This window comes from Anabrus simplex, chromosome 6 (genome assembly GCF_040414725.1).
Source record: "Anabrus simplex isolate iqAnaSimp1 chromosome 6, ASM4041472v1, whole genome shotgun sequence".
NCBI classification, from domain to species: domain Eukaryota; kingdom Metazoa; phylum Arthropoda; class Insecta; order Orthoptera; family Tettigoniidae; genus Anabrus; species Anabrus simplex.
In genome coordinates, this window is record NC_090270.1 from 80,481,248 (window position 1) to 80,493,738 (window position 12,491).

General features: G+C 37.4%; 1 protein-coding gene across 3 annotated transcripts in view; it reads right to left on the reverse strand.

Moving 5' to 3' along the window:
* Positions 1-12,491, reverse strand: part of LOC136876128 (pleckstrin homology domain-containing family G member 5) — a 1,197,778-nt gene that overhangs the window by 215,918 nt on the left and 969,369 nt on the right. The gene's annotated exons all lie outside the window — the stretch shown is intronic.

The window sequence follows — 12,491 nt, forward strand, 5'->3', positions numbered from 1 at the left end:
TTGAAATGGTTGATCGCCACGCTTTTTGGGGAGCGGGCTGGGGCTCCCCAAGCCACACATTACCCCAAGGGTCTTGTGTGCGCTTACTTCACTAGGGTTATCTGGGACGAAAAAATTTAGCGGTTAAGAAGGGAATTTATTTAAATCCAAACCTTCACAAATTAAAAACTGTATCAAAGGTAAAACATGTTTCCACTAAATGGTAATTCTAAACGGAGTGTAGGCACGTATGATGCTGGTTTTAAATAGCTTCCCTGTTTTCAGTCAGGAATATGTTGGGACCCCACTGTTATAGTGACAAGTCGATTACACCACTGGGAAATTCGCGGAAATTTGTCGGCCCCAAGTTTAACTGTAACGGAGGTTTTTTCATCATATATCTGAATACCGAATTCATACCGAAATATATTGTTGGATATTGTATCATATAAATGTATTTGTGGTACTGAGTTCGATTACGAGCCCTCTACAGGGTTCTTCCTCGCTGTGGTGTCTGAGGAGCACGACTCACAGATTGGAATGAAATAATCGAGGTACTACCAATACATACGGTACGGAATTTCGTAAAGCGGAAAAGAATGAAGGATATAGCATCATAGGGGAGAATTGTCGCATTTAATCAGTATCACTGAAAGGCGGTACACGAGAATATGGTCCTGTAACGGAAATAACAGATTTTTAAAGAACGCATGAATTTGATTACATTTAATGTGGGCACTCGTACGATGGTAGAACCGGAAAGGCACTGTAGGCGACCGTGGAGACTTTGTTTCGCTCGTTTCGAAAATATTCAGGTAAATGCTGAGGGCGTACTTAAATTTGAGCACAAAGTTGCCTTCGTAAATAAAAAATTTAAACGAATTAGTGCTACGTTAAACGAATCACAATATAAATAAAGAATAATTAGATAAATAGATATATAAATAAATAAATAAATTAATAAACAAATAAATAAACTAATAAAAGTTCGAAATCTATTGTCAAATGTCCTGAAAATGTATTTCCGTGGTTTGCATTTTCAATAATTTTATGGACATGCGGAGGTGATATATTGAAATGGTTGATCGCCACGCTTTTTGGGAAGCGGGCTGGGGCTCCCCAAGCCACACATTACCCCAAAGGTTTTGTGTGCGCTTACTTCTCTACTGTAGGGTTATCTGGGACGAAAAAAATTAGCCGTTAAGAAGGGAATTCATTTACATCCAAACATTCACAAATTACCAACTGTATCAAAGGTAAAATATGTTACCACTAAATGGCAATTCAAAACGGAGTATAGGCACATATGTTGCTGGTCTTAATCAGTTTCCCTCCTCTGAGTCAGGAATATGGTAGGACCCCACTGCTATAGAGACAAGTCGATTACACATTGGGAATTGCGCGAAAATTTGTCGGCCCCAAGTTTAACTGTATCGGAGGTTAGTTCATCATATATTTGAATATAGAATTCATACCGAAATATATTGTTGGATATTGTATCTTATAAATGTATTTGTGGTACTGAGTTCGATTACGAGCCCTCTACAGGGTTCTTCCTCGCTGTGGTGTCTGAGGAGCACGACTCACAGATTGGAATGAAATAATCGAGGTACTACCAATACATACGGTACGGAATTTCGTAAAGCGGAAAAGAATTAAGGATATAGCATCATAGGGGAGAATTGTCGCGATTTAATCAGTATCACTGAAAGGCGGTACACGAGAATATGGTCCTGTAACGTAATTAACAGATTTTTAAAGAAAGCATGAATTTGATTACATTTAATGTGGGCACTCGTACGATGGTAGAACCGGAAAGGCACTGTAGGCGACCGTGGAGACTTTGTTTCGCTCGTTTCGAAAATATTCAGGTAAATGCTGAGGGCGTACTTAAATTTGAGCACAATGTTGCCTTCGTAAATAAAAAATTTAAACGAATTAGTGCTACGTTAAACGAATCACAATATAAATAAAAAATAATTAGATAAATAGATATATATATATATATATATAAATAAATAAGTAAATAAATTAATAAAAAAATAAATAAAGTAATAAAAGTTCGAAATCTATTGTCAAATGTCCTGAAAATGTATTTCCGTGGTTTGCCATTTTCAATAATTTTATGGACATGCGGAGGTGATATATTGAAATGGTTGATCGCCACGCTTTTTGGGGAGCGGGCTGGGGCTCCCCAAGCCACACATTACCCCGAAGGTTTTGTGTGCGCTTACTTCTCTAGGGTTATCTGGGACGAAAAAAATTAGCCGTTAAGAAGGGAATTTATTTACATCCAAACATTCACAAATTACCAACTGTATCAAAGGTAAAATATGTTACCACTAAATGGCAATTCAAAACGGAGTATAGGCACGTATGTTGCTGGTCTTAATTAGTTTCCCTCCTCTCAATCAGGAATATGTTAGGACCCCACTGCTATAGAGACAAGTCGATTACACATTGGGAATTTCGCGAAAATTTGTCGGCCCCAAGTTTAACTGTAACGGAGGTTAGTACATCATATATTTGAATACCGAATACATACCGAAATATATTGTTGGATATTGTATCTTATAAATGTATTTGTGGTACTGAGTTCGATTACGAGCCCTCTACAGGGTTCTTCCTCGCTGTGGTGTCTGAGGAGCACGACTCACAGATTGGAATGAAATAATCGAGGTACTACCAATACATACGGTACGGAATTTCGTAAAGCGGAAAAGAATTAAGGATATAGCATCATAGGGGAGAATTGTCGCGATTTAATCAGTATCACTGAAAGGCGGTACACAAGAATATGGTCCTGTAACGGAATTAACAGATTCTTAAAGAACGCATGAATTTGATTACATTTAATGTGGGCACTCGTACGATGGTAGAACCGGAAAGGCACTGTAGGCGACCGTGGAGACTTTGTTTCGCTCGTTTCGAAAATATTCAGGTAAATGCTGAGGGCGTACTTAAATTTGAGCACAATGTTGCCTTCGTAAATAAAAAATTTAAACGAATTAGTGCTACGTTAAACGAATAACAATATAAATAAAAATAATTAGATAAATAGATATATAAATAAATAAGTAAATAAATTAATAAACAAATAAATAAACTAATAAAAGTTCGAACTCTATTGTCAAATGTCCTGAAAATGTATTTCCGTGGTTTGCCATTTTCAATAATTTTATGGACATGCGGAGGTGATATATTGAAATGGTTGATCGCCACGCTTTTTGGGGAGCGGGCTGGGGCTCCCCAAGCCACACATTATCCCAAGGGTTTTGTGTGCGCTTACTTCACTAGGGTTATCTGGGACGAAAAAATTTAGCGATTAAGAAGGGAATTTATTTAATTCCAAACCTTCACAAATTACAAACTGTATCAAAGGTAAAATATGTTACCACTAAATGGCAATTCTAAACGGAGTGTAGGCACGTATGATGCTGGTCTTAAATAGTTTCCATGTTTTCAGTCAGGAATATGTTGGGACCCCACTGTTATAGAGACAAGTCGATTACACCACTGGGAAATTCTCGGAAATTTGTCGGCCCCAAGTTTAACTGTAACGGAGGTTTTTTCATCATATATTTGAATACCGAATTCATACCGAAATATATTGTTGGATATTGTATCTTATAAATGTATTTGTGGTACTGAGTTCGATTACGAGCCCTCTACAGGGTTCTTCCTCGCTGTGGTGTCTGAGGAGCACGACTCACAGATTGGAATGAAATAATCGAGGTACGACCAATACATACGGTACGGAATTTCGTAAAGCGGAAAAGAATTAAGGATATAGCATCAGAGGGGAGAATTGTCTCGATATAATAAGTATCACTGAAGGGCGGTAAACGAGAATATGGTCCTGTAACGGAATTAACAGATTATTAAAGAGCGCATGAATTTGATTACATTTAATGTGGGCACTCGTACGATGGTAGAACCGGAAAGGCACTGTAGGCGACCGTGGAGACTTTGTTTCGCTCGTTTCGAAAATATTCAGCTAAATGCTGAGGGCGAACTTAAATTTGAGCACAAAGTTGCCTTCGTAAATAAAAAATTTTAACGAATTAGTGCTACGTTAAACGAATCACAATATAAATAAAAAATTATTAGATAAATAGATATATAAAAAAATAAGTAAATAAATTAATAAACAAATCAATAAACTAATAAAAGTTCGAAATCTATTGTCAAATGTCCTGAAAATGAATTTCCGTGGTTTGCCATTTTCAATAATTTTATGGACATGCGGAGGTGATATATTGAAATGGTTGATCGCCACGCTTTTTGGGGAGCGGGCTGGGGCTCCCCAAGCCACACATTACCCCAAAGGTTTTGTGTGCGCTTACTTCTCTAGGGTTATCTGGGACGAAAAAAATTAGCCGTTAAGAAGGGAATTTATTTACATCCAAACATTCACAAATTACCAACTGTATCAAAGGTAAAATATGTTACCACTAAATGGCAATTCAAAACGGAGTATAGGCACGTATGTTGCTGCTCTTAATTAGTTTCCCTCCTCTGAGTCAGGAATATGTTAGGACCCCACTGCTATAGAGACAAGTCGATTACACATTGGGAATTTCGCGAAAATTTGTCGGCCCCAAGTTTAACTGTAACGGAGGTTAGTTCATCATATATTTGAATACCGAATTCATACCGAAATATATTGTTGGATATTGTATCTTATAAATGTATTTGTGGTACTGAGTTCGATTACGAGCCCTCTACAGGGTTCTTCCTCGCTGTGGTGTCTGAGGAGCACGACTCACAGATTGGAATGAAATAATCGAGGTACTACCAATACATACGGTACGGAATTTCCTAAAGCGGAAAAGAATGAAGGATATAGCATCATAGGGGAGAATTGTCGCGATTTAATCAGTATCACTGAAAGGCGGTACACGAGAATATGGTCCTGTAACGGAAATAACAGATTTTTAAAGAACGCATGAATTTGATTACATTTAATGTGGGCACTCGTACGATGGTAGAACCGGAAAGGCACTGTAGGCGACCGTGGAGACTTTGTTTCGCTCGTTTCGAAAATATTCAGGTAAATGCTGAGGGCGTACTTAAATTTGAGCACAAAGTTGCCTTCGTAAATAAAAAATTTAAACGAATTAGTGCTACGTTAAACGAATCACAATACAAATAAATAATAATTAGATAAATAGATATATATATATATATAAATAAATAAGTAAATAAACTAATAAACAAATAAATAACCTAATAAAAGTTCGAAATCTATTGTCAAATGTCCTGAAAATGTATTTCCGTGGTTTGCCATTTTCAATAATTTTATGGACATGCGGAGGTGATATATTGAAATGGTTGATCGCCACGCTTTTTGGGGAGCGGGCTGGGGCTCCCCAAGCCACACATTACCCCAAAGGTTTTGTGTGCGCTTACTTCTCTAGGGTTATCTGGGACGAAAAAAATTAGCCGTTAAGAAGGGAATTCATTTACATCCAAACATTCACAAATTACCAACTGTATCAAAGGTAAAATATGTTACCACTAAATGGCAATTCAAAACGGAGTATAGGCACGTATGTTGCTGGTCTTAATTAGTTTCCCTCCTCTGAGTCAGGAATATGGTAGGACCCCACTGCTATAGAGACAAGTCGATTACACATTGGGAATTTCGCGAAAATTTGTCGGCCCCAAGTTTAACTGTATCGGAGGTTAGTTCATCATATATTTGAATATAGAATTCATACCGAAATATATTGTTGGATATTGTATCTTATAAATGTATTTGTGGTACTGAGTTCGATTACGAGCCCTCTACAGGGTTCTTCCTCGCTGTGGTGTCTGAGGAGCACGACTCACAGATTGGAATGAAATAATCGAGGTACTACCAATACATACGGTACGGAATTTCGTAAAGCGGAAAAGAATTAAGGATATAGCATCATAGGGGAGAATTGTCGCGATTTAATCAGTATCACTGAAAGGCGGTACACGAGAATATGGTCCTGTAACGTTATTAACAGATTTTTAAAGAAAGCATGAATTTGATTACATTTAATGTGGGCACTCGTACGATGGTAGAACCGGAAAGGCACTGTAGGCGACCGTGGAGACTTTGTGTCGCTCGTTTCGAAAATATTCAGCTAAATGCTGACGGCGTACTTAAAAATGAGCACAATGTTGCCTTCGTAAATAAAAAATTTAAACGAATTAGTGCTACGTTAAACGAATCACAATATAAATAAAAAATAATTAGATAAATAGATATATAAATAAGTAAATAAATTAATAAACAATACTAATAAAAGTTCGAAATCTATTGTCAAATGTCCTGAAAATGTATTTCCGTGGTTTTCCATTTTCAATAATTTTATGGACATGCGGAGGTGATATATTGAAATGGTTGATCGCCACGCTTTTTGGGGAGCGGGCTGGGGCTCCCCAAGCCACACATTACCCCAAAGGTTTTGTGTGCGCTTTCTTCTCTAGGGTTATCTAGGACGAAAAAAATTAGCCGTTAAGAAGGGAATTTATTTACATCCAAACATTCACAAATTACCAACTGTATCAAAGGTAAAATATGTTACCACTAAATGGCAATTCAAAACGGAGTATAGGCACGTATGTTGCTGGTCTTAATTAGTTTCCCTCCTCTCAGTCAGGAATATGTTAGGACCCCACTGCTATAGAGACAAGTCGATTACACATTGGGAATTTCGCGAAAATTTGTCGGCCCCAATTTTAACTGTAACGGAGGTTAGTTCATCATATATTTGAATACCGAATTCATACCGAAATATATTGTTGGATATTGTATCTTATAAATGTATTTGTGGTACTGAGTTCGATTACGAGCCCTCTACAGGGTTCTTCCTCGCTGTGGTGTCTGAGGAGCACGACTCACAGATTGGAATGAAATAATCGAGGTACTACCAATACATACGGTACGGAATTTCGTAAAGCGGAAAAGAATTAAGGATATGGCATCATAGGGGAGAATTGTCGCGATTTAATCAGTATCACTGAAAGGCGGTACACGAGAATATGGTCCTGTAACGTAATTATTAGATTTTTAAAGAAAGCATGAATTTGATTACATTTAATGTGGGCACTCGTACGATGGTAGAACCGGAAAGGCACTGTAGGCTACCGTGGAGACTTTGTTTCGCTCGTTTCGAAAATATTCAGGTAAATGCTGAGTGCGTACTTAAATTTGAGCACAATGTTGCCTTCGTAAATAAAAAATTTAAACGAATTAGTGCTACGTTAAACGAATCACAATATAAATAAAGAATAATTAGATAAATAGATATATAAATAAATAAATAAATTAATAAAGAAATAAATAAAGTAATAGAAGTTCGAAATCTATTGTCAAATGTCCTGAAAATGTATTTCCGTGGTTTGCCATTTTCAATAATTTTATGGACATGCGGAGGTGATATACTGAAATGGTTGATCGCCACGCTTTTTGGGGGAGCGGGCTGGGGCTCCCCAAGCCACACATTACCCCAAGGGTTTTGTGTGCGCTTACTTCACTAGGGTTATCTGGGACGAAAAAATTTAGCGGTTAAGAAGGGAATTTATTTAAATCCAAACCTTCACAAATTAAAAACTGTATCAAAGGTAAAACATGTTACCACTAAATGGCAATTCTAAACGGAGTGTAGGCACGTATGATGCTGGTTTTAAATAGCTTCCCTGTTTTCAGTCAGGAATATGTTGGGACCCCACTGTTATAGTGACAAGTCGATTACACCACTGGGAAATTCGCGGAAATTTGTCGGCCCCAAGTTTAACTGTAACGGAGGTTTTTTCATCATATATCTGAATACCGAATTCATACCGAAATATATTGTTGGATATTGTATCTTATAAATGTATTTGTGGTACTGAGTTCGATTACGAGCCCTCTACAGGGTTCTTCCTCGCTGTGGTGTCTGAGGAGCACGACTCACAGATTGGAATGAAATAATCGAGGTACGACCAATACATACGGTACGGAATTTCGTAAAGCGGAAAAGAATTAAGGATATAGCATCAGAGGGGAGAATTGTCTCGATATAATAAGTATCACTGAAGGGCGGTAAACGAGAATATGGTCCTGTAACGGAATTAACAGATTATTAAAGAGCGCATGAATTTGATTACATTTAATGTGGGCACTCGTACGATGGTAGAACCGGAAAGGCACTGTAGGCGACCGTGGAGACTTTGTTTCGCTCGTTTCGAAAATATTCAGCTAAATGCTGAGGGCGAACTTAAATTTGAGCACAAAGTTGCCTTCGTAAATAAAAAATTTTAACGAATCAGTGCTACGTTAAACGAATCACAATATAAATAAAAAATTATTAGATAAATAGATATATAAAAAAATAAGTAAATAAATTAATAAACAAATAAATAAACTAATAAAAGTTCGAAATCTATTGTCAAATGTCCTGAAAATGAATTTCCGTGGTTTGCCATTTTCAATAATTTTATGGACATGCGGAGGTGATATATTGAAATGGTTGATCGCCACGCTTTTTGGGGAGCGGGCTGGGGCTCCCCAAGCCACACATTACCCCAAAGGTTTTGTGTGCGCTTACTTCTCTAGGGTTATCTGGGACGAAAAAAATTAGCCGTTAAGAAGGGAATTTATTTACATCCAAACATTCACAAATTACCAACTGTATCAAAGGTAAAATATGTTACCACTAAATGGCAATTCAAAACGGAGTATAGGCGCGTATGTTGCTGCTCTTAATTAGTTTCCCTCCTCTGAGTCAGGAATATGTTAGGACCCCACTGCTATAGAGACAAGTCGATTACACATTGGGAATTTCGCGAAAATTTGTCGGCCCCAAGTTTAACTGTAACGGAGGTTAGTTCATCATATATTTGAATACCGAATTCATACCGAAATATATTGTTGGATATTGTATCTTATAAATGTATTTGTGGTACTGAGTTCGATTACGAGCCCTCTACAGGGTTCTTCCTCGCTGTGGTGTCTGAGGAGCACGACTCACAGATTGGAATGAAATAATCGAGGTACTACCAATACATACGGTACGGAATTTCCTAAAGCGGAAAAGAATGAAGGATATAGCATCATAGGGGAGAATTGTCGCGATTTAATCAGTATCACTGAAAGGCGGTACACGAGAATATGGTCCTGTAACGGAAATAACAGATTTTTAAAGAACGCATGAATTTGATTACATTTAATGTGGGCACTCGTACGATGGTAGAACCGGAAAGGCACTGTAGGCGACCGTGGAGACTTTGTTTCGCTCGTTTCGAAAATATTCAGGTAAATGCTGAGGGCGTACTTAAATTTGAGCACAAAGTTGCCTTCGTAAATAAAAAATTTAAACGAATTAGTGCTACGTTAAACGAATCACAATACAAATAAAAAATAATTAGATAAATAGATATATATATATATATATATATAAATAAATAAGTAAATAAACTAATAAACAAATAAATAACCTAATAAAAGTTCGAAATCTATTGTCAAATGTCCTGAAAATGTATTTCCGTGGTTTGCCATTTTCAATAATTTTATGGACATGCGGAGGTGATATATTGAAATGGTTGATCGCCACGCTTTTTGGGGAGCGGGCTGGGGCTCCCCAAGCCACACATTACCCCAAAGGTTTTGTGTGCGCTTACTTCTCTAGGGTTATCTGGGACGAAAAAAATTAGCCGTTAAGAAGGGAATTCATTTACATCCAAACATTCACAAATTACCAACTGTATCAAAGGTAAAATATGTTACCACTAAACGGCAATTCAAAACGGAGTATAGGCACGTATGTTGCTGGTCTTAATTAGTTTCCCTCCTCTGAGTCAGGAATATGGTAGGACCCCACTGCTATAGAGACAAGTCGATTACACATTGGGAATTTCGCGAAAATTTGTCGGCCCCAAGTTTAACTGTATCGGAGGTTAGTTCATCATATATTTGAATATAGAATTCATACCGAAATATATTGTTGGATATTGTATCTTATAAATGTATTTGTGGTACTGAGTTCGATTACGAGCCCTCTACATGGTTCTTCCTCGCTGTGGTGTCTGAGGAGCACGACTCACAGATTGGAATGAAATAATCGAGGTACTACCAATACATACGGTACGGAATTTCGTAAAGCGGAAAAGAATTAAGGATATAGCATCATAGGGGAGAATTGTCGCGATTTAATCAGTATCACTGAAAAGGCGGTACACGAGAATATGGTCCTGTAACGTAATTAACAGATTTTTAAAGAAAGCATGAATTTGATTACATTTAATGTGGGCACTCGTACGATGGTAGAACCGGAAAGGCACTGTAGGCGACCGTGGAGACTTTGTTTCGCTCGTTTCGAAAATATTCAGGTAAATGCTGACGGCGTACTTAAAAATGAGCACAATGTTGCCTTCGTAAATAAAAAATTTAAACGAATTAGTGCTACGTTAAACGAATCACAATATAAATAAAAAATAATTAGATAAATAGATATATAAATAAGTAAATAAATTAATAAACAAATAAATAAACTAATAAAAGTTCGAAATCTATTGTCAAATGTCCTGAAAATGTATTTCCGTGGTTTTCCATTTTCAGTAATTTTATGGACATGCGGAGGTGATATATTGAAATGGTTGATCGCCACGCTTTTTGGGGAGCGGGCTGGGGCTCCCCAAGCCACACATTACCCCAAAGGTTTTGTGTGCGCTTTCTTCTCTAGGGTTATCTAGGACGAAAAAAATTAGCCGTTAAGAAGGGAATTTATTTACATCCAAACATTCACAAATTACCAACTGTATCAAAGGTAAAATATGTTACCACTAAATGGCAATTCAAAACGGAGTATAGGCACGTATGTTGCTGGTCTTAATTAGTTTCCCTCCTCTCAGTCAGGAATATGTTAGGACCCCACTGCTATAGAGACAAGTCGATTACACATTGGGAATTTCGCGAAAATTTGTCGGCCCCAATTTTAACTGTAACGGAGGTTAGTTCATCATATATTTGAATACCGAATTCATACCGAAATATATTGTTGGATATTGTATCTTATAAATGTATTTGTGGTACTGAGTTCGATTACGAGCCCTCTACAGGGTTCTTCCTCGCTGTGGTGTCTGAGGAGCACGACTCACAGATTGGAATGAAATAATCGAGGTACTACCAATACATACGGTACGGAATTTCGTAAAGCGGAAAAGAATTAAGGATATAGCATCATAGGGGAGAATTGTCGCGATTTAATCAGTATCACTGAAAGGCGGTACACGAGAATATGGTCCTGTAACGTAATTATTAGGTTTTTAAAGAAAGCATGAATTTGATTACATTTAATGTGGGCACTCGTACGATGGTAGAACCGGAAAGGCACTGTAGGCGACCGTGGAGACTTTGTTTCGCTCGTTTCGAAAATATTCAGCTAAATGCTGAGGGCGAACTTAAATTTGAGCACAAAGTTGCCTTCGTAAATAAAAAATTTTAACGAATTAGTGCTACGTTAAACGAATCACAATATAAATAAAAAATTATTAGATAAATAGATATATAAAAAAATAAGTAAATAAATTAATAAACAAATCAATAAACTAATAAAAGTTCGAAATCTATTGTCAAATGTCCTGAAAATGAATTTCCGTGGTTTGCCATTTTCAATAATTTTATGGACATGCGGAGGTGATATATTGAAATGGTTGATCGCCACGCTTTTTGGGGAGCGGGCTGGGGCTCCCCAAGCCACACATTACCCCAAAGGTTTTGTGTGCGCTTACTTCTCTAGGGTTATCTGGGACGAAAAAAATTAGCCGTTAAGAAGGGAATTTATTTACATCCAAACATTCACAAATTACCAACTGTATCAAAGGTAAAATATGTTACCACTAAATGGCAATTCAAAACGGAGTATAGGCACGTATGTTGCTGCTCTTAATTAGTTTCCCTCCTCTGAGTCAGGAATATGTTAGGACCCCACTGCTATAGAGACAAGTCGATTACACATTGGGAATTTCGCGAAAATTTGTCGGCCCCAAGTTTAACTGTAACGGAGGTTAGTTCATCATATATTTGAATACCGAATTCATACCGAAATATATTGTTGGATATTGTATCTTATAAATGTATTTGTGGTACTGAGTTCGATTACGAGCCCTCTACAGGGTTCTTCCTCGCTGTGGTGTCTGAGGAGCACGACTCACAGTTTGGAATGAAATAATCGAGGTACTACCAATACATACGGTACGGAATTTCCTAAAGCGGAAAAGAATGAAGGATATAGCATCATAGGGGAGAATTGTCGCGATTTAATCAGTATCACTGAAAGGCGGTACACGAGAATATGGTCCTGTAACGGAAATAACAGATTTTTAAAGAACGCATGAATTTGATTACATTTAATGTGGGCACTCGTACGATGGTAGAACCGGAAAGGCACTGTAGGCGACCGTGGAGACTTTGTTTCGCTCGTTTCGAAAATATTCAGGTAAATGCTGAGGGCGTACTTAAATTTGAGCACAAAGTTGCCTTCGTAAATAAAAAA